The 24,949-nt window shown below is 36.8% G+C and overlaps 1 pseudogene; it reads right to left on the bottom strand.

The window, feature by feature from the left end:
- LOC107745821 (membrane-associated guanylate kinase, WW and PDZ domain-containing protein 2-like) overlaps window positions 1-24,949 on the bottom strand; it is a 41,534-nt pseudogene that overhangs the window by 8,271 nt on the left and 8,314 nt on the right.

Below are 24,949 nucleotides of genomic sequence, written 5' to 3'. Positions count from 1 at the left end.
ACTATAAAACTAATAGTAATAGAGCATAAAATTATTAGATATTGATTTTGAACACAAAAAGACTTTCAATAATTCTAATACTTCAACAATTCAACACTGACACAAACGGGTGCACAACACAAGCATTGGTGAAACTTTAACTACTATTTAAACGTGTGGAATAGAACTTTTAAACAACACCTTGTTTCTTTTCACCTCCACTTTTAGTCATGAGCCTGTTATTTTCACGTCTGGGCTGATTTCCTCTGAACCGCGAGCCAATGAGCCGTGTGAGAGTTTTAACCTAGTTTTAAACACACCACAGGTTCGGCGGGAAGAACAGAGGTTTTGCGTGTTGTGGAAGCCGAGTTCAGGCGGGGGTTGAGAGTGAATGGCTGCAGCGCTCTAACAAAACTCCTCATGCAGAGTAGAGAACAGAAGAACTCATGCCGAGATTATGACCTTTTGTCACATGTCAGAAAAACACACACGCATGCTTACTTGACTTTTGGTGAACTCCTATGGGCTTGTGTTGTTATTGTTATTATTAAAGCTGAAGAGTCTTTATGTTAATATACTTTCGCCTATTTCCATTTCTTATGCAGATGCATATACAGAAAAATACTTTCAAAACATTGTTCTGTTTGTTTGAACATTCCAATCAGCCTGACAAGAGTTCAACCAATAGTGTTGTTGGCTTGGAGCAGGGCTATCTGATCAGCCAGCCAATGGCAGAGAGGGGAATTATTTGAAGAAATAAAAAACAGTCACACAAACAGTATTTTTTTTTAATTTTTGAAATGACAGACTTCAGCTTTAATTAAACTTTACTATGTTGATTTCCTAAATAAGTGTTTTCAAAACAATGTTTCAACCAACCTGACAACATTTTATCCAATAGTGTGAGTTGGGGGCGCGGCTATCTGATCAGCCAGCCAATGGCAGAGAGTATTTGATACAAGGAGTATTTGAGGAAATATATTTTAAAGCAGTCTGGACTTTTTTGTTATTCCATTTGAAATTACACACTTCAGCTTTAGTTACGCTTATAATAAAATCACCCCAACATAAAAATTTTACTTTTAGCAGTTTAGAAATTAAAAACTTCAGAAATTAATATAGACATTTAGTCTGTTTCTGAATCTTTGTCCAGTTTATGGAACCACTGTTTAGATTCAAGATTCAAGATTTTTTATTTGTCACATACATGGTTATATAGAGAATATATGACCAGCAGTGAAATGTAAGGCTGTTTAACAACCCAAGGTCCTTAACCTCAAAACTTCGATTACTCCCTCATTTTCTAACATTTGTATACTTAATGCACTGACAATACCCTCGAGTGACCAGCGAGTAAATGATTTAATGAGTACATGACCAGTGAATGAATGAAAAGCAACAGTAATAGAGCACAATTTGTGTCACATGTGCCTGGATTAATAAAAATTTTCATTAAAAAAAACAGTTCATCCATAAAATTCTGACACAATTTACTCATCCTCATGTGATAAAAATATCTGCTTAACAAGTGACCAAACGCGTATTAATACTTTTCTATCTTTAAAAACACTGTGAGCAAAAAACATACAGGTACACATCACGGAGCTGAAACACAGATGCAGATCACAGCATTAAAGCTAATGGTGACTAAGCATCAGACCCACAACACTCCTTTTACATCAGGCTGACCCTGCAGAAACAACCAATCCCAACACTGCTGTAAACAACATCAAATGATTCATTATCTGACACAGCCTTAGAGTGTCCAGCACTGTACTAACTGATTTCACACATCCTATCTAAAGAGATCCACAACACATGTCCAACAAAACAAAATGCATCATTAACGCTCAAACATACACATACAAGCATGCTTGCATCCCTTTGGGGATAAAGATGCAAAACCAACCATCTGTTTAATATTTAATCTTATCCAGCTTATTAGTCCTGGCATGTAAATATGTAAAAATGAACAATGCAAAACCTCACATGACATTGAGAAAATATGCTCAACCAATGATCCACAGCTTGCGATGACTGGTAACACGGCTAAGCTTCACAAAGCAGCATCAGCTGACCCTAGAACAACTTGCTCCTCTGAAAAATGGAAACGGGCATAAGACGACGCCTTAAGGATATTGCACAAAGAGAGGATACAGATACGATACAGACAGTCTTATATTGAGCACAACTGGAACGAGCATGCAGTGTTTCTCACTTTCTCTGTTCCACACACACACACACACACACACACACACTGCACATTCCCTACAAATGACCTCATGTAGATGATCTCACACACACGATAAGATATTCAGGGCGAGCTGCTCATAACAGTAATAATGTAAAAGACAAAACATATAAAATATAGAGATACTATATTCATGTGTTATGGTGTGGTACTCCAACAGATTTAAAAGAATACCATCGTAGAATATCCCCAAAAAATAAATAAAATACAGTACCATGGCCAAAGAATACTAAAAACAAGTAATGCCATGGTGCCATGGGCTTTTTTGGATTTGTGCCATGGCAGTACCATGTAAATACTATGGTAAATGAATTGTAGTACCTTAATTTTGAAATACTATAGTATTGCCATGTGATACCGTCATTGTACCATAGTAATACCACAGTACTTTTTTTGCAATGGAAAAAAAACATTGTAATACAATGATACCATGTCCAAAGGATATCAAGGCACCGTTAAACATTATTTACCAAGCATTTTCACACAAATTTATGAAGTATTTTCAACATGCACCATTGTATCATGGCAGTACCAGGGTATTGTTGAAAACACCAGCTTGTACCACGTAAATACTATGGCACATCATTGTACCATGGTACTACCAGGGAAGTTTTTGTGATGAAGAGACAGCTATGGCCAAAATATGGTGATACTATGGTTCCATGTGCAAAAAAACAACAACAACAACAAAAAAACAGTAGTGTCATGGTATTTTTTGACACTTTTTTGTAAATGTGAATGATATTTTTCATTATGCTTCAAAGATTTTTTTTTTCTGTTCATTGCTATTGAAGTCTATAAGCAGAAATTTGGACCCTGCTATAGTGTGGATGATTCTTTGTTCACCGGTCCAACACATCACATCTGGAAATATTTCAGGCACGTGAGAGCCCAGGTGAACCCCAGCTCCAGGACGCTCTGAAGCATGAAAAGTACCGAGATATAATCAGAAGGAGAGCACTTCAGAAGAACTATCCTGGAGCGTTCAAAGGCTACGGATATAATGCAACACACGCAAAACATACATCCTGTTCTTTCTGACATGAACAAACTATTCCCATGCACCTGAATACACCCTATCTCAGGTCAAACAAACAAATCACAAAGCTTTAGGAAACATACGTTCCAGGAAATGTTTAAAATCCACTAAATGACCACTAAACTTGATACAGCTGCAGATAATTCATTTGTTTGTAAAGTAAACAATACCAAGGTCAATAATTAAGCAGAATACAGATATTATAAGAGTCCATAAGAGGTAAGATAGTATTTACGTTTCACGTCCTTCACCGTTTTCAGGGCAGACTGAAGCCTTTCCAGCATGTTGTCCTGATCCAGCTTCAATCCAGCTTCAAATCCAGAGAATTCCTGACACTGAGACTTTAATCTACATATAATATTACAAAACAGTGAGGAAATTGAGAAAAGAAGAACTGTTCAGGTGTTTTTCCCCCCTTAGAGCAGAGACACTGAGGACGCTTGCACTGACAAAACTGAACTGAGCAAAAGAGAGAGGGGGAGAGGGTGAAAGACTGCAGAGAGAGAGAGAGAGAGAGAGAGAGCGAGAGAGAGAGGGAGGGAGGGAGGAATGGTGAGTGAAAGCAAATAAGAATGATTTAATACTATACTGAATCCTCTCACAAAAGAAGCATCATGAGAAGAAAAGTGTGTGATATTTAAACCATATATTGGGATGTCTAACAATACACAAAAAGTTTGGGCTAAGATTTTTTTCATATAGAAATTAATAATTAATTTAAAGAATGCATTGAATTTTTATGTCTGATGCACTGTCTAGAAACGTTTACGTAAACATTTGGTTCTATGAAGTACTGTAGCTACGTAAACTTATAGAAACTGTAACAAAATCATAAACATCCAAAGGTCAATGGTTCTTTCTTGCAAATCTCCGTGTTACAGAAGAAACAATAAGACCCAAATAACAGTGAACAAGTACTGAACTACTAAACAACTGAACAAAGGGCAATGCACAAGAAAAAAAAGAAAGAAAAGAAAACAGGAAAAACTGCCCACTTAAGAAACTGTTCCATTTGTTGTTTCACAAATACAAGAACTGCTGGACACAAACCATGACCTCATTTGGACTTTAACTTATCTAACATTTATAGTACGAACTTTACCCCTTAATGTTTAGAGTAGTGAGGTACAAATCATACATGTACATTTATGACTTACTAAAAACAACTGGAAACGTCTTCAAAAATAGAGTGAAAGCCTCAAATCAGCAAAGCCTCAAATCAAGTGAAGGAAATCATAATTAGTCTGCTAATTAGGGATTTTTTTTGTGCACGTGCTTATTGCATAATGACATGACACAGATGACCAACATGCTTAAAGTATGGAGACAGATCAGCCTCAAAAATAACACACAGAGTCCAGGAAGCTGGTGCTTTGGACCAGGTTGGGGAGGTCACCGCATGCCGAGGAGGGAGAGAGGGTGCTCTGGCTGGGCACAGCAGCATCGGAAGAGGGCGAGGTCAGATCAGGGGTGCGCAAGGAGGGAGGAGGTTTCTTATAGGCATTTGGTGAGCCTGGGGAACAAAGAGAACCTGAGAGAGAACAGGATGATGGGTGATAGAGGCAGGATGTATGGTGATCTGTGTAATGGTATAAATATGTCATTTTCTTGATATGATGTTTTTCTATTTATATAGATAATTAATGTGCTGTTAGCTACTTGCATTATATATTATATTATATTTATATATAATAATAATATAAAAAAATAAATAAAATATACTGTTTTTTTATCTATGGTTTGTATGCAATTGCACAATTATTCTTAATTGCTATAGACATTGTTAAAATACCAATAAAACATTCATAAATAATCATAACAAATGTTCAACAATTTTAATGTAATCTCACAATGAATATTCATTTTCCACACTAAACATAATAAAGTTGTGTTGCCTAAATTCACGTGTAGCATTTATGATTTTTAGTCATTTATTTAAATTAAATAAAACAAAATTGTCAAGTGACCTTAAAATAAAAATGGACAATTCTTATGTTTTTTTTTTATGGAATATTATAAAGGATTTATTCATAGACGGTGTGGAGGACACTCACCTCCTCTGTAAACCAGTAAGACCACCTGACCCTGTTTGGTATGTTCTTGCAGCACTCGCTGCAACTGTTCATATGAAAAAGTTCATATGCAAGGATTAAAATATGGAAGCTTAATGAGGGAAAAGCTTCAGAAGAGACCTGAAGAGTTAATGAATTACCTGTGCGAAGCTGAGGCTCTGTACGTCAGCGCCATTGATTTTAATAATAGCGTCCCCTGGCTGTAGGGAGTGGCATTGTCGTCTGTCCCAAACTCTCTTCACCACCGCCAGTTGCCCTCCCTGCCCCCCAGCCGTCACACTGAAACCCATACCCCCTCCCTCACTCCTGCCCAAGGCCACAGGTACCAGCTCACCCCCTCCCCCGCAGCCTACCCCAAATGGGGCTCCAGGGGACCCTAGGCCACCCGGAAGAGGCCGCGGGGGATTGTTGGCTGGACACCCGTTGAAACCACTGGGTGGGTGCTCGGTTGGGGGTGCAACAACAAGAGATGTTTGGGGCATTGGAGGCCACTGGGTGCTGGGTGCTCCTGGCGGGGCGGTAGGACCCACCTCAGGCTGTGGCAGCAGGAGCACAGCAGAGGAGAGATCGCTCTCGGAAGACTTGGAACTATGATGGGCGTGAGACGGAGCTGGAAGAGAGTTGTTGTTGTAGCTTCGGACAAGGGAAGCTCTGGATGAAGAGTGGAAGAAATAAATGCTTGTGTAAAAAGAACAATAAAAAGAACAATAAAATAATAATTATAATAGTACTGTAATAATAATCAATAATGAACATGGTCATGATATTATTATTATAATTATAACAATGTTTATTAATTTTATTTATTTATCATTATTACCATATTCTTCTTCTTCCTCTTCTTCTTTATAATAATAATAATAATAATTATTATTATTATTACTATTGAACATGGTTATGATATTATTATTATTATTATTATTAACTGTGCTCAATAATGATAATAATTATTATTAATAATAATCCTCATCATTAATAAACATGGTTAGAATAACAATAATAATAATAATATAACAAACAAGTTTATTAATGATAATTATTATTAATAATCATGAACAAACATGGTTATATTATTATTATTATTTATTAATATTATTACCACCATGTTCATTAATGATAATTATTAACAACAACAACAACAACAATAATAATAACAGTTATTATTATTATTATTAATAATAATATCACAACCATGATCACAATCATGAATGAACATGGTTATTTATTAATAAAAATGATAATAAATCAACCAGCCTGAAATTTCATTCTGGTTACCTGCGCGTGACAAATGAGCTGACCTCCGTACCGCTATGACTGGAGCTCATCCTCTTTGATGGAGGAGGGGCATTTGAAGAAGGCACCGCCCCCATCCCGAAAGTCCCTCCCACTCCATTTCCATTGGCCATTGAGTATGAAGGCTGGGTTGCTGTGTTTCCATTAGCATCCAAGGACTCTTTCTGCATGCGGGGGTAGAAGTTGTTGTGGTGGGACATGGAGAGGTTAAGGTTCACCAAGCCAGGCTGGTGTCCATCAGGATGTTGGACCTGGGTTTGAGCAGAACGGGGGGCCGCAGAGTTGGTGCTGGTTGGGTCAGAAGGGGAGGAGAGGCTGGTTTTGGGGCAGCCATCAGGGCTGTAGAGCATGGGGTAACCTCGACGGAGAACCACGTCCACACTGTGACCCATGTGGACGGATTTCAGCATTTCTACCACTTCTTTATGGGACAGACCCAGCACACATGAGTCATTGATGTACACTAGGATGTCCGCTGAGAGAGAGAGAGAGAGAGAGAGAGACAAAGCGAGAAACATTTCTGTCATTTGTATTTACATATGTGGGAAATCATAAGCAATCAGTTCTCACTTTTTGAGTACAAGTATTAAAGTGGTCATATAATGATGAATCAAAATTTCCTTAATCTTGTAAGTTTAAGAAGTTCAGTGTACAATGAAAACCTGCTGTAACTTCCTGTCAGTCGAAAAAGACAATTTATTGAAACTAATGTTTGAAAGGGGAGGATGAAGGCTGTTTTAACAAGGTCCCTGATCATTACAGTCTGACCTAAAGAGTTTGTTTGACACATTGTTTTGTGGGATAGAGAGGGCTGAAAATGGTAATGATAAAATAAATAATAACTAAAATCAATAGACAATATATTGATTAGTAGTCAAAAATACAATATATAATTAGTTGATAATTCATCAACTAAACTAAACCAAAATAAAATAAAAACTTATTTTGGAACAAAAATGACAATCACAAGGGATTTTTTTAAGGTACTCACTTACCCTTTAAGGATAAGTGAGTGTGTGTGTGTGTGTGGGTTTGTTAGTACACGTGAGTGGACAGTGTTGCGTGTAAGAGACAAGCAGATTAAAACCTACAGGCCCATCTGGATTAAGAGCAGATTCAAACCATGATACCCTCCAAATCATCAAATACACACACACACACACACACACACACTAATCTAATCCAGAGAGAGAGAAAGAGTGTCAAGGGATTTCCTGCCTAAAATAAAAGTGAGGATTGGAGGGATAGATTAAAGGATAGGGAGAGCAGAAAAGCAAACAGCTCATGCTCCTGTGGTAAAATCTATCTTTTATCCATTCGATCCTTTTCTCTCCCCTGGTTTTTCTGCCATCTATAAATGATCTGACTTAAATCCAGATCTATGGGGCTTTTTGTCTTCTAAGCATAAAAAGAGGATGTTAAAGTCAGCAGGACCATTACATCACATATGATTCACAACGTCCTTAAGAGCCCCCTGCACAAATCTATGTGTGTCATTAAATTATTATATCTGTCATAAATCTATAAATATTTAAAGAACTGACCGTCAAAGTGCCATCTCCTGTACTGCAGATTTATACAGAAGCAGCAAAAAGCAGAAGCCACTTAGCAGTTTCCAAAAGAGAATACTCGTGTTGCCAGGGTAATATAAATGCGGCATGCAGGAAAATCCTCAATTCATTTTTTTTCATTTCACCAAATTTCTATTCAAATTTTTAATTGTTCTCATTGTGAAATTAGAATAAAAGTAGCCTAATGAAAACATTAAATTTAATTTACATATATCTCATTTATAGCTGATGCCTTCCTGAATATGCCTGGGCAAAGTGTCATTATTGAGGAAAGACATAAGTAACTTAACATTAAAAAGAATGCTTTATGTCATTTTTCCCTTTTAAATAACAAAAACGTCTTTACTGAATCATCATCATCATCATCATCATAATATTCCTGAATATGCCTGTGCAAGGTGTCATACTGAGGAAAGACATGAGCAATTTAACATAAAATAAGGTAATTTTTCTTTAAATAACAGAAACAGCTTTACTGAATAATAATATATTATTAATAATAATAATAATAAAAATACAGTATTTTTACATGGCCATTAAGAAATATTTGTACCTCAATTCACCCACCATTGGAACATGTTGCAAACAGTTTAGAATTTAAAAGTTTTAATTTTAGATCCTAATCACTATAATTTGCTTTTAGTTTTTTGTGTGGTTAGTGCAATACAGTGCGAGTTGCATTTGTGTTATAAATTTTTTTTTTTTTTTAATGACACTGGGTTAAACTTAACCTGTTTTGAGTGCAGACGGGCCTCCAGGGGTGACGCTGTACACCTGCAGGAACTCTCGAGGTCTACTGCCACCCACAATGTTAAAGCCAAACCCACGAGGCCCTTTCGACAGGCGGGTGTGTATGGAATAGCCCTTCAATTCAGATGGTTGGTCTGTGAATGCAGGTACTAAATGAGACACACACACACACACACACACACACACACACACACAACAAACAAAGTAAGTATCTAAACATGGGATGGTAAGTCCACAGAGTTTTAACAATGCCTTTAAGCCTAAACGACTACACTACAGTGTTTCAGGATGAAGCTGACTGCTAAACAACAGTGCCATCTACTGGGATGTGGGTTATTCTAGTTATACTCTGTATAAATTGTTCAATCACACACTTTTCTATAGTGTGAATATTCTAGAGTGTGAAAATGTGCAGTACTGGCAAAATGTGTAGCATATGACAGAGCACATTGTGAGGATACCGTTTCTCACAATGCAATGCACTTAAGTTGACTGCTTAATTAAACACGTGGCATACTACCTTCTGAAACCTGCAAAATGTATATGGTTTCACAATAGTAGGCAGTATACTGTATAAACTACACACATTTTTTTTTTCAAATTTCTAAAACTTTTTTTCTCATGGTTAAATAAAAATTTAGGGATTTATGCACATAAATGTATTCGCACAAGTGGGCTTCGTACACATGTGTGCATACTAACAGACATAATGACTTCTGAAGATCACTCGGCTCAGAGGGAATAGCAGACATGACCTTCTCAAATCTAAGAGAGTGTGCTTTGAGTGATAGATAACTTTAAAGGAAAAAGAGAGATGAGAGGAGAAAGCGAGCAGGGAGAGACGAGGGGTATCATGGATAAGGCTTGAAAGGCAAAGGAAACAAGGGATATGATGAAGGCGTGAGAGAAAGACTAAATGGCTCCAGGAATGTTTGTCATTAATCTTTGTGTGAAGACTGTAGAGAGAGTGAGAGTATGTTTGGGGGTTAAAAGTGGAGAGGAGCCAAGCTCACACACACGTGCACACATATACACTTACACTCCGTCTTGCTGACAATCTCTTTGCCCCGAGTCCTTGGGTCAAACCAGCTTGTGGTCTTTGAGTTATGGCTGAAAAATGAGAGAGACTTTTTTTCCCCCACAAGGTTTCATCAGCAACTTTAAGATGAAATACAACAGCAGTTCTTACAGCAACATACATTAAGCGGACTTAATTTTCATAGATAAAGGCAAAAATTATGCATTCTTCACTGATGCGCATCTTAAAGTTCAAATGTCACCCTTATTTTACACAAAATTGCATAAAAAATACAAAATATCCCTATTAAGCTGACTTAATTTTCATAGATGAAGGCAAAGATTATGCATTTTTCATTGACGTGCATCTTGAAGTTCAAATGTCACCCTTTTTTTATACACAAATTGCATCAAAAATACAAAATAACCCCATAAGCGATCTTCATTTTCATCATCATCAAAAATGATAATCACATTTACTTCCAACATGATAACTGTAGGTCACCCGCTAAATTAAACATTTCTCATTGATGCACATCTTAAAGTTCAAGCGTCGCCTTCGCATGTCAAAAATCCAATGTGACATACAAAGGCATCATGTCAACTTTGAGTATAATCTTTGATTACTGGAGGACGCAAATGACCTTCTGTCTCTATTCTTGCTCACTCTATTTCTCACAATGCCGTCTTATTTTTTTATTTTTCCTCCTGCTGACTCACTTGATGTAATAGGGTTCACCCGTGTCACTGAACACCAGCTCCCAGTTTTCAGGCAATGCCCCACCACGTGCTCCGTTCTCCATGGCAACCCCTCCATCCCGCCCACTGCCTGAATCCCAAGTCTGATTAGGTGAGACTATGGTGGTGGGAGGGGCACTGCTGGCTCCTGCAGACCCCGCTGGGAAACAAAGTACAGTGAACATGACATGAGATGTAGCCGTCTTGTATAATCTAAGCAACCTCAGGCCAGCGAGAGGTCACGCTGTTCATGTTACGCTGCTCTTGCCAGGTCTAATATGAGAAAGGCATCAATCCTAAATACAATTCCATAGTTTTTATTGTCAAAAACATAAAAAAATGCAAGCATGTCCTGGTTGAGAAGACATCCATTTGTGTTCAAAAACTGGGGGTTTAAAATAAATGCAAAATAACTTCTCACTGGCTTTTGTCTTATGTTAGGCTTTAAGTTTTATGTTAGTTTTAACAATGGCTTGTAGAAGATAATGTTATTGTCTGTGTAACAGTGGAAAGAGATTTTTCATTTTTCGAAAAAATGACCCTAAAGGGAACACATATAGAGGAAAAATTAAAAGGACCCAAACTTGTGCCTTGGGGTACACCATAAGTAACAGATCCTGATAAAAAAAGAAAAGTTCCCAATCTCAACAGAAAAAGTTTCCCAAATATATTACTGTACCATGAGATAGGAAGTTGCTTGCATTTAAAAATACTTGTTTAAGAAAAAAACTCAGCTAATTTCAAAATAAAGGTGGACCCAACAGCTGAATACCTGAAAGACCAGAGTCTTCCTCGCTGTTGTCACCTTCCTCCACTGCCTTTTCCAGGTTGCTGAGCGATTTGCTACGAGTACGGAAGTTCCTCAGGAGATTTCGATGTTCCTGGTAAGTAATGGGGGGGCTGTCAGGACCGATGTGGACTGGCCGAGGTGTACCATAATAGTTCCCTGTGATGACAGAGTTATTTTAGAAAGGGCCTCTATGAAGCTACAATCGAAAAACTTCCAACCAGCAAAATAAAAAAATAATGACCTTTAGACACAATGTATTACATGCGCTAACTGAAACAGTCCTTTACAAGATCCATTTTCTACCTAAAAGCTATTGTCCCTCGAGTCAATATTTTTAAGCAGCCAAAGAGCCGCTTCTAGAATTGTGGACCTGAATATGATAATCAAAACAGCTCGAGTCAGGAGGCTTTGGAACTTCAAGATCTCCATTTTCAAAAACACATTTTAGCCAAAAAAGGCATAAATCCAGCAAAATACAAGCCCTATCATGAGCACACTATTAACTTTGCCAAGAAAAATGGTTCCAAAAAAGCAATCAAATTTACACTTACCTGACATACAGACAAACATCTAAAACCACTAGTAAATTTATTTCTAATTTAATACAAAATTCTTAATTAAATATTATATTACCAGCATAACAATTTCAGTGAAATGTTAAAATTAACATGAGCTTTCATGCCCCCTTTTCCTGTAGTGACAACACATACTCAAACTGGCATGAACTCCACAAGTCTGGCAAGAGCTCCATAAAATCTGTTGATCCATGTTCTCCTGCCTGATTTGAGTGAATGTTCCAAAAGATCATCTTGTACTTCAATGGAAGCAATAAATTCTGACCTTTTGTACTAAGGACTTCACATGATCAGTCATATATTTGTTTATTTGATTAGTGACCTAGAAATAGCGCAGAATTACTTTTATGTCATAACATTTCTGAATTTTTTAAATGTTCAAAATCCTAAGCTTTCCTCATTTAAAATAGATCTTAAATTTAAAAGCCATTTCCACTGTTGCATGTGACCCCACTGTATCTTTCAAAGTAGAACTTCTTGTGTCACCAGTTTTAATGATATAGTTCTAGTTGTACATTTTATCAAAAGAGGATTTTTTTTCTGCTCCTGGCTTCTGCTGCCCTAGATCACACTATTTAAAACCCTTAATCACAGCTGTTATGAAACTAATAAACTGGCAGGATGTTCCAGAACAACCAGAACAATGGCAAAAACATGAGATTAATCCACCTCTAAACATCTACCTTTAAATCTCCAAAATAAAACCACACAATATAAAAATGTTCAGGTGGAAAAAAAATACAATTTACACTATAAGACCACTAGGGGTGCACAATCTTTCATAGCTAAGAGATTTTACTCAGCTTTTTGTACAATAGCTACATGTTTGGCACTTTCAGTGATATTTAATGCAGCATAACTCCCTCACTGCAGCTTATTTACAGCTGGAGAAAAAAATAAAAAGAGAGAGAGAATGAGAGAGAGAGCGAATGGGGGTGGAGGGGTGATCAGAGACAGAGAAACTGAAATAGGGATTACAGAGAAAAGCCTATTTTCTCCTGTACAGAGTGATAGAAAAGTAGGAGTGTGGTGTGGTTTCGGGCTGGAGAGATGACTCATAAGCTGCGGGGCATCACTGCTCAGGTGCTTAACTGTTTAGAAGCAGATCTCTTAGAAGTGGTGAACGCCTTTCTCACCGGCCTTCCCAAGAAGACCATTAGACAGCTGCAGCTCATCCAGAACACTGCTGCCAGGATTCTGACTAGAACCAGAAAATCTGAGCATATTACACCAGTCCTCAGGTCCTTACACTGGCTTCCAGTTATATTTAGGATTGATTTGAAAGAACTTTTACTCATTTATAAATCACTCAATGGCGTAGGACCTAAATACATTGCAGATATTCTCACTGAATATAAACCTAACAGACCACTCAGATCGAGTCAGTAGGATCGAGTCTTTCAGCTATTATGCCGCCCACAGTTGGAATCAGCTTCCAGAAGAGATCAGATGTGCTAATTAATTAGCCACATTTAAATCCAGACTCAAAACTCATCTGTTTAGCTGTGCATTTATTGAATGAGCACTGTGCTACGTCCGAACTGATTGCACTGTATTTTATGTATAATCATTTTCTATTTTTAACTGTTTTAAATTTTAAATACATTTTTAAATCATTTTAAATTCCTTGTTTTATTGTTGTGATTATTTTGTATGAATATTTTACTTCCTTTTATGTAAAGCACTTTGAATTACCATTGTGTATGAAATGTGCTATATAAATAAACTTGCCTTGCCTTAAAAATACTTTTGTCATTAATAATTTTTAATTATAGGCATATTAAAACAAACAATGCCAATTCTCACATTTCTAGAGTTATTTCTAGGGGTCATTAAGGTTTTTTAAGAAATTAATACTTTTATTCTGCAAGTATGCATTAAATTGATCAAAAGTGACAATAAAGGCATTTATAATGTTGGAAGAAATATTTACATTTTAAATAAATGCTGTTCTTTTGAAGTTTTTATTCATCAAAGAATCCTGGGGGGGAAAAGTGCATCACAGCTTCCAGACAAAATATCAAGCAGCACAATTGATTTCAATATTGATAATAATAAGAAAAGTTTCTTGATCACAAAATCAGCATATTAGAATGATTTCTTAATAAATCATTTGACACTGAAGACTGGAGTAATTACAGCTAATTCAGCTTTGCCATCACAAGAATAAATTACATTTTATAACATATTCAAATAGAAAACAGTTATTTTAAATCACAGAAATATTTCACAATATTATTGTTTTTGTATTGCATTTTTGATCCAATAAAGCCTTGGTGAGCATAAAAGACTTTCAAAAGCATGAAAAACAAATCTTATCGGCCCCAAACATTTGAACAGTAGTGTATATATAGTGAAGATTTTGGCAAGATAAGGAAAAATCTAGAGGACTAAAAGTAAAAATGGTTGATATTGACATGGTCAGTGATTGGACCATGACATTTACATCAATCATCAGCCCTTCTACTGTTTAAGTTCCCCAAAACAGGTTTGCATAAAAACCATAAAACCAATTTTATGTGGGATCGAGATGGACATAATAGGTGAACATCTTTCTTTCCTTTTTTTAAATACAAAGGAAAGTGGTGCAGCGGCAACAAAAACACAAGTCAGCGGAAACATATTCATAAATCCAAGAGCTGCAACTTTGAAGGATGTCATAGTGTGAATCTGCAGCTGTGTGTGAGACCCTTAATAAAGACATCAGCAGGCTCAGACATCAGTCTGCGTTACATGCTTGTTTTCTCTCCATTAGGGCTCTTTTTCAGCTCTTTCTGCTGACAATGTTGGAGGACAGAACCGAGCCAGCACGGCACTTTTCTCCGCAGTCTGGAGGGTGCTTCTCTTGATTCTGATTGGCTTGAGCATTTGGAGCTCTGACGTGACGCCCTGACCCTCACCATGTGTTCGCGAACACACACAAACTCAAATGCATGCGCAAACAAACTCAGCTGAGCAGTAAATAACTCCTATATCCAAAACAAGGCCTGTCTGTTCCACATGTTTGTATATGAAATTTGTTTGAATATGAATTTTGGGTTACATCTGTGGAATAGAATTGAATAGAATTGAAAAAAACTCATACCGGTAGCCGAAAAAAATGATAAAATCAGCCTAAATATTTAATAAACAAATATGAAGAACTCAACCATTTTGACTCCAAAGCCCCTGATTGTACACAACAACTTTTTAAAGGCCCCCTAGCCCTAGTCTTGTTTTAAAAACTTATTTTAATCTACTGTATGGACAGGTTTTAAGAGCTGAATGCTGTTCAGGGATCCCACTCTTTTTAATCCATGAATTTACATGATTTTTCCAGTTGTTGTTGCTTAAGCATTGATAAGCATTAACATGGATTTTTAAAGATACCTTACCCACAATTTCTGCCCAATAAATTATTTTAGAGCTTGGTATGACTAGAAAAATGTATATTCATTATACAAATGCCCACGGCACTTTATTATTTGATTAATTTACATTATTTTTTCATTTCCAGGTCTAGAAATCTTACTTATATTCATTTCAGGATTCCAACGATCTTGTAAAACCTGAATATATGAGAATCTTTAAAATTGTATAAGAAATATCTTGATATTTATTTGTTTTTGCTTATTTTAAAGCTTATTTTGTCTAATTGTAAATAATTTTAAGGCATGCTGAGCCTCACTTGGAAGTTTGCCAAGGCCCCCTAGTGGCCCCCAATCCCCTGGTTGTGAAACAATGGTTTGGCGATACGGATTCTGACCTTTGAATTTCCCACTTTCCAGCAGGGCTCCAGACTCTTCCAGGGAGAAAAATTCCTCAATGGACACAAAGTTATAATCCACCCCTGAGATCTCTCCATCCCGTGGTTGCCTGGTCGTACCTGGGTCAAAGCAGGGTGAGCAAAACATAAGAATGTAATTAGAAAAAAATTGCAATGCTTTTGCTTTTTGCTTAACTTACCAAAAAAGACGTATGAATTTGTTAAAAGTAGACAACAAGCCATTTAAATGGAGAATGTAAAAATAGAAAGGATGGACACAAAGTTATAATCCACCCCTGAGATCTCTCCATCCCGTGGTTGCCTGGTCGTACCTGGGTCAAAGCAGGGTGAGCAAAACATAAGAATGTAATTGTAATGCTTTTGCTTTTTGCTTAACTTACCAAAAAAGACGTATGAATTTGTTAAAAGTAGACAACAAGCCATTTAAATGGAGAATGTAAAAATAGAAAGGCCAGTAGTGCTACAAACACACAGGGCATTTTAAAAGATCATAATTTTTTCATAAACTTGCATCTAACCTTTGCTAAAAATCTAATGCATTTTTTTAAACAAACAAACAAACAAACAAAAAATGTCCTGATGACATCACCATGAGGCTAGTTGCTTTGATGCATTTGATGTTTGGATCTACAGGACCACAGAAAACAGAGACACAGCTGTCACACACATATACAAGACCTGTAGAAAGCTGAATTGCCTTTATATGGAAAAAGGTGGAATTTAATGTTTGAGTGAGTGCCAAATGAAGTTAAAATCAGTTGCGTAACAGTGTTTACATACTAACTATATATTAAACAAACTGTCTGTGTTTCTGTTTGTATATGACTTTGGCGATGTGAGGCGACGCCTGATTATGATTTCAAACACTTCAGACTTGCTCTATAATCCCACAGTGATGAGATTATACAACTTCCTCTCAGTTTTCCATCTCAAATGAAAGTTGAGAAAAGTGGATTTTCCTGAGGTAGATCAGCAGTGCATCCCGTTTTAAGCTAAACTGATCACTGCAACTCTCCGGTGTTGCGGAAAAGATACAGCAGGAAACCTGCACGCTTTGATCAATCGTCTGTTTGTATATGACTTTGGCGCTGTGAGGCGACGCCTGATTATGATTTCAAACACTTCAGACTTGCTCTATAATCCCACAGTGATGAGATTATACAACTTCCTCTCAGTTTTCCATCTCAAATGAAAGTTGAGAAAAGTGGATTTTCCTGAGGTAGATTAGCAGTGCATCCCGTTTTAAGCTAAACTGATCACTGCAACTCTCCGGTGTTGCGGAAAAGATGCAGCAGGAAACCTGCACGCTTTGATCAATCGACCTTGCCAACATAAGAAATGGTTCTGAAGCAAAAGTCTTCAGGAAGAGAAAAGGTATGTGGTTTATGAGGTAGTGCGCCTATCAATAGTTATTCAACATCAAGCAGGATTGTAATGACTTAAAAGCCTTCAGCTACTATATACAATAAATCATCCATTAATAACAAAACACTGCATTGTCCCAAGGTATTATACAGCCCATATATGACATGACAGCCCATGCAAAAAGCATATGAGTGTTTTTTTTCTCTTGAAATAATGGCATTTTAATGTAACACACTCGAACCCTATTCATTCACTTTTAAATGAATCTCTAATGAATGTGTAGATTGAGACATTAAGGATTTTTGACACTGATGGCTTTTTACATCTGTAACGTGACATTTCTGAGTTAAGCTGGACATTTAACAGGAAAAAAAAATGTATCCATCAGGAACTGATTGGATTATGAAAAGCAGGCGTAATTTTCAGAACAGAGCCAGGTGGTTGGGGTTGAAATATAGTGATCTGTGATGTCAGCTGGAAAGGACAGTTGAGCAAGTTATTACATCTTGATGAAATATTACGAGGAAACGTTTTTTCTTTTTCTTTGGGAATAACATGTACTGATGAATTACACAAAATAAGACCAGGAACGTGTTTTAGAAAAGTAAATAATGCTGACTATATGTTGTCTCAAAGCCCCAATGCAACCCCATTATAACCATTTAGCATGATGTTCAGCACCTGGTTAAACATAGCCGTGTTCTTGACACACCTGTGCTATTTCATCTTAAAAAGAACAGAAAAGAGGAGTATCTTACAGTTCACAGTCTTCTAACTGCCTGCAATCAATTCAGAGAAGTGACAGTAAAATTAGCTGCTTTATGGTGTCAAAATAATTATGTGATGAATAAACGTGTTATTTAGGAAAGCCGTTTTATTTCGACTAGACAGGCTATGTAACTGAACCGAGATAAAACGTTATGTGAATGGATGCACAAAAATGAGTGTGCTTATGTGTACATTAGCAAGCATGCATGAATGGGTCTGTGTTTGGGTGCTGACGCGTTTATGCGTATATGCGTGCACAGGAGCGCTGAAAGGCACAGCAGGGTACCTCAGGCTGCAGACAAAGACAAATGTGCAGCTTTGGAATTCAAGAGCAGGAAATAGGTGAAATTTTAATCATGCGGGATGGATGAAATGCACCAGCTGTGATGGTGAACGGGTGCCTGATGTTTTAAAGGGGCCAGCAGGAGCTATACATTAATAAATGCATGCAATCATTTCTGAATATAGTTGCAGTTTTGTTGCCAAGGCAAAATATGAAACAGTGCCATTCACAATGAGTGCACTGCTGTGACATTTGATGACAGTTTCCATGGCAATGGTTAAAGTGCATTGCATTGCCTCAAAGTGACTGAACCTTTGACTCCACATGAGGTTTGACGTGATTGTAAATTGGATTTGTTTACAGTCACTGTGAGCATTAAAGCATGAGATTGCATGCATGCTTTTGCTGGCTGATGTATTTCAGTATCTTTCTCATCTGTGTTTTCGTTGCAGTTGTTCTACTTCAGGGGTCTTCAACCTTTTTCAGGCCAAGAAGCCCTTGGTGGATGGAGAGAAGCAGCACGGAGTCATTTTACATATTGTATAATCTCATGTAGCCAGACCTATGACTAAAAAGCATGAGGTCAGGTACATTTTGCATTGTAAAATGAATTGAAATAATGGAGCGGGGGTCTCTATGAATAGTTTTAGTTAGAATAGTTCTATAGTACTAGAAAAAAAAAGAGTTTTGCTTGTGCAATAATTAGTACAAAAAAAATGCTCACTCATTTCACTTTTTTTATTTCCTGAATAGGAAGAAAAAAACACAAAATTCAAATGAAATTTTCACAAGCCTAATCCAAACCACTTATGTAGACAGTTGAAATCAGATTAAAATCATTTATTTTTATTAGGTCTGTCAATTTAATGTGTTAATTTAATGAATTAGTTATGGAAAAATAATGCAATGAAAATATTTTAACGCAGTTAATGCACCAGCCCCATCCCAGACCTGTAGGCCATCTTACATTTGATGCAAGGCAACAACTCACTGCGTGATGTAGTCCATAACTGCTGTTATGTGTCTCTAAAATTCAGGATATTGGGGCTAAATTCCCCTGTATGAGTTTTTGTCTCATATTTATATAATATGATAAGTGATATCAAACGAGAGAAATATCACATGAGTGCTGTGTTTGTCCCGAATACCAACATTAGTGCAAATGTGATTTTATACAACAGTTTAGTAAATAAGAAGTTAATATTGTGTTATATCTGTCTGTTTTTGCTCAATTTTGCCCACGAAAAAACTACTTATAAAGCCACAGCAGAACTGTTGTGCATCTCTGAGCACCACACAATTTCTGAATGAATCAGCGTTTTGAACGAGTCGGATGAACCAATGATTCAATAGCTTGTTCATAAAGAGATCCATTTACTTCATTCCTGAATGAATCAGCTGTTTGAATGAATCAAATCGAATGAATGACTCAATGACTTACTCATAAAGACATTTACTGCCACCTACTGTCAGTTTTACTTTCTTATTTAGAGTAGCCTATCATTTCATTAAAAAAAAAAGACATTAAAGGGATAGTTTACCCAAAAATGAAAATTCTGTAATCATTTACTCACCCTCATGTCATTTCAAACCTGTATGAGTTTCTTTCTTTTGCAGAACATAAAAGAAGGTATTTTGAAGACTGATGGTAACCAAGCTGTTTTGGTTAAAAATGACTTTCATTGAATGAACAAAAAATACTAAGATGTTTCTCATATTAACTTCTTTTTTTGTTCCATAATTTATGTTAGGCCATTGTAGCCTAAACATTTATGTGTACTAAATTTTATGTTTAAATTATTTTTTTTTTCTAAAGCTACTTTTTGTCATTTCTACTTGATACTTTTTCTCATTTAACACAATAATTGCTTTAAATTATCTTTTGGGGGTATTTTCACAGCCAAATTTAATTTGCGATAAATTAGATTAATTAATCAGCACATCATGTAATTAATTTGATTAAAAATTGTAATCGATTGACAGCCCTAACTTTTATGCAGTTGTCTGTGACAAATATGTCCAGATAGTGCTCTCACAAAAAAAAAACATAATATACGACACAGCATCTACCACTAAAGTATCATGCATGGTGAACCTACAGTACGTAAGATTTAATCATTAATATGACAACCCACAACTCAACAGAAAAATCTGGCTACGTGTAACTTAAAAAAATCAGAGTTCCCCTGAAGCCTGAATAAAGCCTTTGTGCACCTTTAATGACAAACAGGGACAAATCCAGCGATTATATTATCCTCAAAAGCACTTGTTGTGCCAATCTGGTATCTTGTAAACATGACTTTGTTTTTAGACTAATTTGCCTTTACTCCCAAAAGTTGTGTACTCAGTCAGATTAGAGTTTACCAGTTGAAGTGAGTACTTTTGTCTTGAAAAAGCATTAGACAGTCAGCAAATGAACTTAATACATTTTACAATTGGCCACTTAACGCACATTTTCATATTTTTTCTCCAAAATTAGTTTGACATCCTGTGTTAAAGACCCCTGTATTACTGAATAATGTAGGTGTGTGTCACTTACAGGGCACGGCGCGCAGGTAGAGGTTCTCTCGTATGACCTGTTGGAGTTGGCTGTCCATGGATCCGGGTGTAAAACACTTGCTCAGGTAAAGTCTCAGATCCTTACAGAGAGTTGAGCCTACAGATTACAAACAGAACACATGAGCAAGAATGAGATGGAGAGATCTGAAACCACTTTTTAATAACAGCACTGTTCACCAAATTCACAAATAGAACACTGCTGTCACCATGGAAATATGAGAAAAAAGGTGAACTGGCGAAGTGAAACTGTCAAAGACGCTGTCCTAAAAATAAACAAACTGAAATACACCTTAAAAGTGATGAGGGTAAAACGGTCTCTCACCCTGAATTCAGTCCTAATACCACACACGCACCCTTAGAGACATGCAGAAGTCTCTAAGGTCAGTGTGCTGTTGTCACAAGCAAGCACTGCGGAGCCCCTAACGAGGACCTATCCGCCCCGCATGGCTTCTCTGTATTGATTTTTGCACTTAATATAATCTAGTGGTCCTTTCCGCACACAATCTCAACACATGGACTCCTCAAGGACTCATGGGAAAGGTAAGATGAGTCATTTCCCGCCGATCTATTCATTTTTTTAAAGTGCATTATGACCTTAGATGACAGACAGCTTCCTTTCATTCAGTATATTGATGGTCTTTATACACTATGTATGGGGATTGCCCGCACTGTTACTCGCCGATGCCGGGCTCCACCCCCCCCACGCTGACAGCGATCAATCGGGCTGACCAGGGCAGAGAGTTCCAGAGAGGCTAAGTAATAGAGTGGGGGATATCACATCCACTTAATGTCTGACACTGAACTGTGGGAAGGTGGACACTTGTGTACTTTGTAATTTGTTAAAACTTTGTTTTTTAACTGTTAAAATGTGTATTTTAAAATGAATTTTTCCCCCTATGATGGCACAGTTGAATTAGCAGCCATTATTTCAGTCTTCAGTGTCACATGATCTCTTAGAAATAATGTCTAATATGCTGCTTTCATGCTCAAAAAACATTTGTTATCAATATGAAAAACAGGATTTTTGATTAATAGAAAGTTCAAAAGAACAGCATTTATTAGAAACCCTTTGTAACTTTATAAATGTCCTTACTGTAAAATTAATTCTTACTGACCCCAAACTTTGAAACTGTAGTGTATCATCAATTCAGTAGGAATAAAAAAGTATTATTTTTCACTCGTTTCTACTTTTGTTATTTCCATAAATAACTATTCTACTTCCAAAAATTCTAGTTTCTAAACCAAGCAGCAAAGTTGCTATGCTCAACCATTCAATCCTTAAAACATCTAAAACCTTTCAGTGATAGTTTTGTTGTGTAATTTAATTAATAAAAAAGTTTTTAGAACCATTGTTTGTTATACAAATGATGCTGTATCTCACACAAGAAAGCGTAATTTGACATTCTTGCTAGTTCACATGTTGACAAGTCTGAGAGAGTGGATGCCTTCATTAAAGGGGTCATATGATGCTGCTAAAAAGAACATTATTTTGTGTATTTGGTGTAATGAAATATGTTTATGCGGTTTAAAGTTAAAAAAACACATTATTTTCCACATACTGTACATTATTGTTTCTCCTCTATGCCCCGCCTTTTTGAAACGCGTCGATTTTTACAAAACTCATCGGTCTTATTTATAAAGAATATCTCTTTTGATTTGAGACTTTAGTCTTTGCAACTTTACAGATCTTCTTTATGCACCAAGAGCTTGTAACACTCCAAAGAGAAAGGAAAAATTGAAATCGCATCATATGACCCCTTTAAGCATTCATTTATGGCGTCAAGAACAACTAAAAATTCTTAACACTTCCTTGTGTAGAAGCTAGACATGAACGTAGTAAATCAAATCCTCATGGAGCATCTTGAACTGACGTATTCAGGCAGGTTAGATTAGGATAATACAATCCTCAGGCAGAATGACACTAACGGGTGACATGTCACAAGTGATCTACTCGGGGCTGTATATTGTCAGTAGGTATGAAGCTCTTACACAACCCAAGTATTTAATTTAATAAGTGCAACAAAATGCAGATAAAACCTCCCAAAATAACAGAATGGGGTGTGTAGCAGCCTTGTGAGGAAAGACCTGGGCTGGTAATGAAAAGGTGACAGGTTCAACCTCAGGCAGATGTGACCCATTAACTGGAAAGTTACTGATATCCCTTATCTCCATTTTCAGAAAGAATGGGATAGAGAGCCTCCAAGGAGATAAAACACTTAAGTCTAAGAAATATTTAACCTAAAAAGAACATTCTGTCAATATTTATTCACCCTCAAACTTTGTTTTCTTTCTTTTGTGGAACACAAAAATTGAATTTCTGAAGAAAATCCTGAACGCACTTTCCAAAATAATGAAAGTAAATGAAGACTGAGGCCAAAATGGACAAAATATTTATCCAAAATTATAAAAAACACCATAAAAATATAATATAGTAGTCCATACCGCTTTTATACTACATTCCAAGTGTTCTGAAGCAATAAAAAAAAAACTTTAGAATAGAAATTAAAGTCAATATTGACTGAAAATCTTGACATCTCTCTTGTTCGTGAGAAATACCAATGTTCAACATGAATGAAACTTTTCAGTCAGATGTTTTCACTGAATCAGTTCAGAATTTGTTTTCGAACTGAACTGATTTCATTCTCGCTGATTCAAAAGACTTGGAATATAGCACACAAGTTTAAGGACCAATTTTATACTATTTTTTAGAATCTCTTCTCTTTGACAGCTTCAGTCCCCTTTCAGTTTTATTATATTAAAGAAAAAAGGTCAGAATATTCTTCAAAAATTCTCCTTTTCCACAGAAGACAGTCATAAAGGTTTGAAACAACATGACGGTGAGGAAATTATGACAGAATTTCCATTTAAATTTAGTTGATCTAATTCTACTCTGCAAACTGTATCTTGTTCAAAAGAATATTCAGGAATTCTTCTTTTTGCATTAACCTTCTCTTATCCAATGCAAAGTAGTTCTCCAACTTACAGTACCTAATCACGCACCAGTCAATTTGCTCTTATCGATAAATAGAGTACCTGGTAATACTGTTTTGATCCGAATGGGATGTGGACATGAGTTCAGAACCCCTCGCACATCTCCCAAGGTCAATCCCAGGACAGGTGTACCACCGATCTCTAGGATGATGTCACCAACAGTGGCTCCACCCCCAGGTGCTGCTGTAACAAATGGGAACTCTCCATAATCTGCACCCCCTCCAATGGCCACACCAAGCTCTCCCGAGGCTCCGCCCAGTGGGACGAAGCTCTCCTGCACTTTCGAACGCCAGTGCAGCTTCTTAACAGTGGCCTTAGACATGTTGACAGCGCTGAAAGAAAAAAAGAAGAGGAAAATATGTTAAAAACTAAAAGGAGTTGCAAAAATTAAAAGGAGATTTCCCTGCTGAAAAATGCCTTAACCCTCCTAAAATGGTTTATTGGGCTTAGCTGATTTCCCAGCTTGGTTGGGATGGTCCGTTGATTCTAGACACTTTTCAGCTAGTCAGACTGTGAGACCAGCTGTCTACCCAGTTAAACCAACTGAAGACCAGCTTGGACAGGTCAGAAGACCACCTTAAACTAGCTTAGGGTTTTTTGCAGGGTTACCTACAAATCAGGGTCTTTGCACAACATTTTTTATTACAAAATATTCAGGGTAACCAACCTATTTTAGTTTTCAAAATAGGTTAATTGAATATGAATAATTTCGGATCATTTTGAAGCCTCAAACACTTTTCCTGTGTGTCTCTTATCATGAATGTCATAATATTTTGTTTATTGGTTATAGTGACAGCCTTAAAGGGGTCATATGATGCGATTTCAATTTTTCCTTTCTCTTTGGAGTGTTACAAGCTCTTGGTGCATAAAGAAGATCTGTAAAGTTGCAAACACTAAAGTCTCAAAACCAAAGAGATATTCTTTATAAAAGTTAAGAGTTAACCACACCTACCTAAAACGGCTCGTTCTAACACACCCCCACATACCTACGTCACGATCTCGGAAGATTTGCATAACGCCGCCCAAACGTTCACGCAAAGAAAGAAGGCGTAACGTTTATTCTCACTGTAGTATTGTTGAAACTGCCGCCATGTCGTGGAGACGCTGTGTGCTTCGTTGTGAAAGTGAAACTACTTTGTTTG

This window comes from Sinocyclocheilus rhinocerous, unplaced genomic scaffold, assembly GCF_001515625.1.
Source record: "Sinocyclocheilus rhinocerous isolate Xijiao unplaced genomic scaffold, SAMN03320098_v1.1 scaffold558, whole genome shotgun sequence".
In the NCBI taxonomy this organism is placed as follows: domain Eukaryota; kingdom Metazoa; phylum Chordata; class Actinopteri; order Cypriniformes; family Cyprinidae; genus Sinocyclocheilus; species Sinocyclocheilus rhinocerous.
The sequence above is the reverse complement of the archived record's forward strand: the minus strand, read 5'-3'. Positions and strand labels throughout refer to the sequence as shown.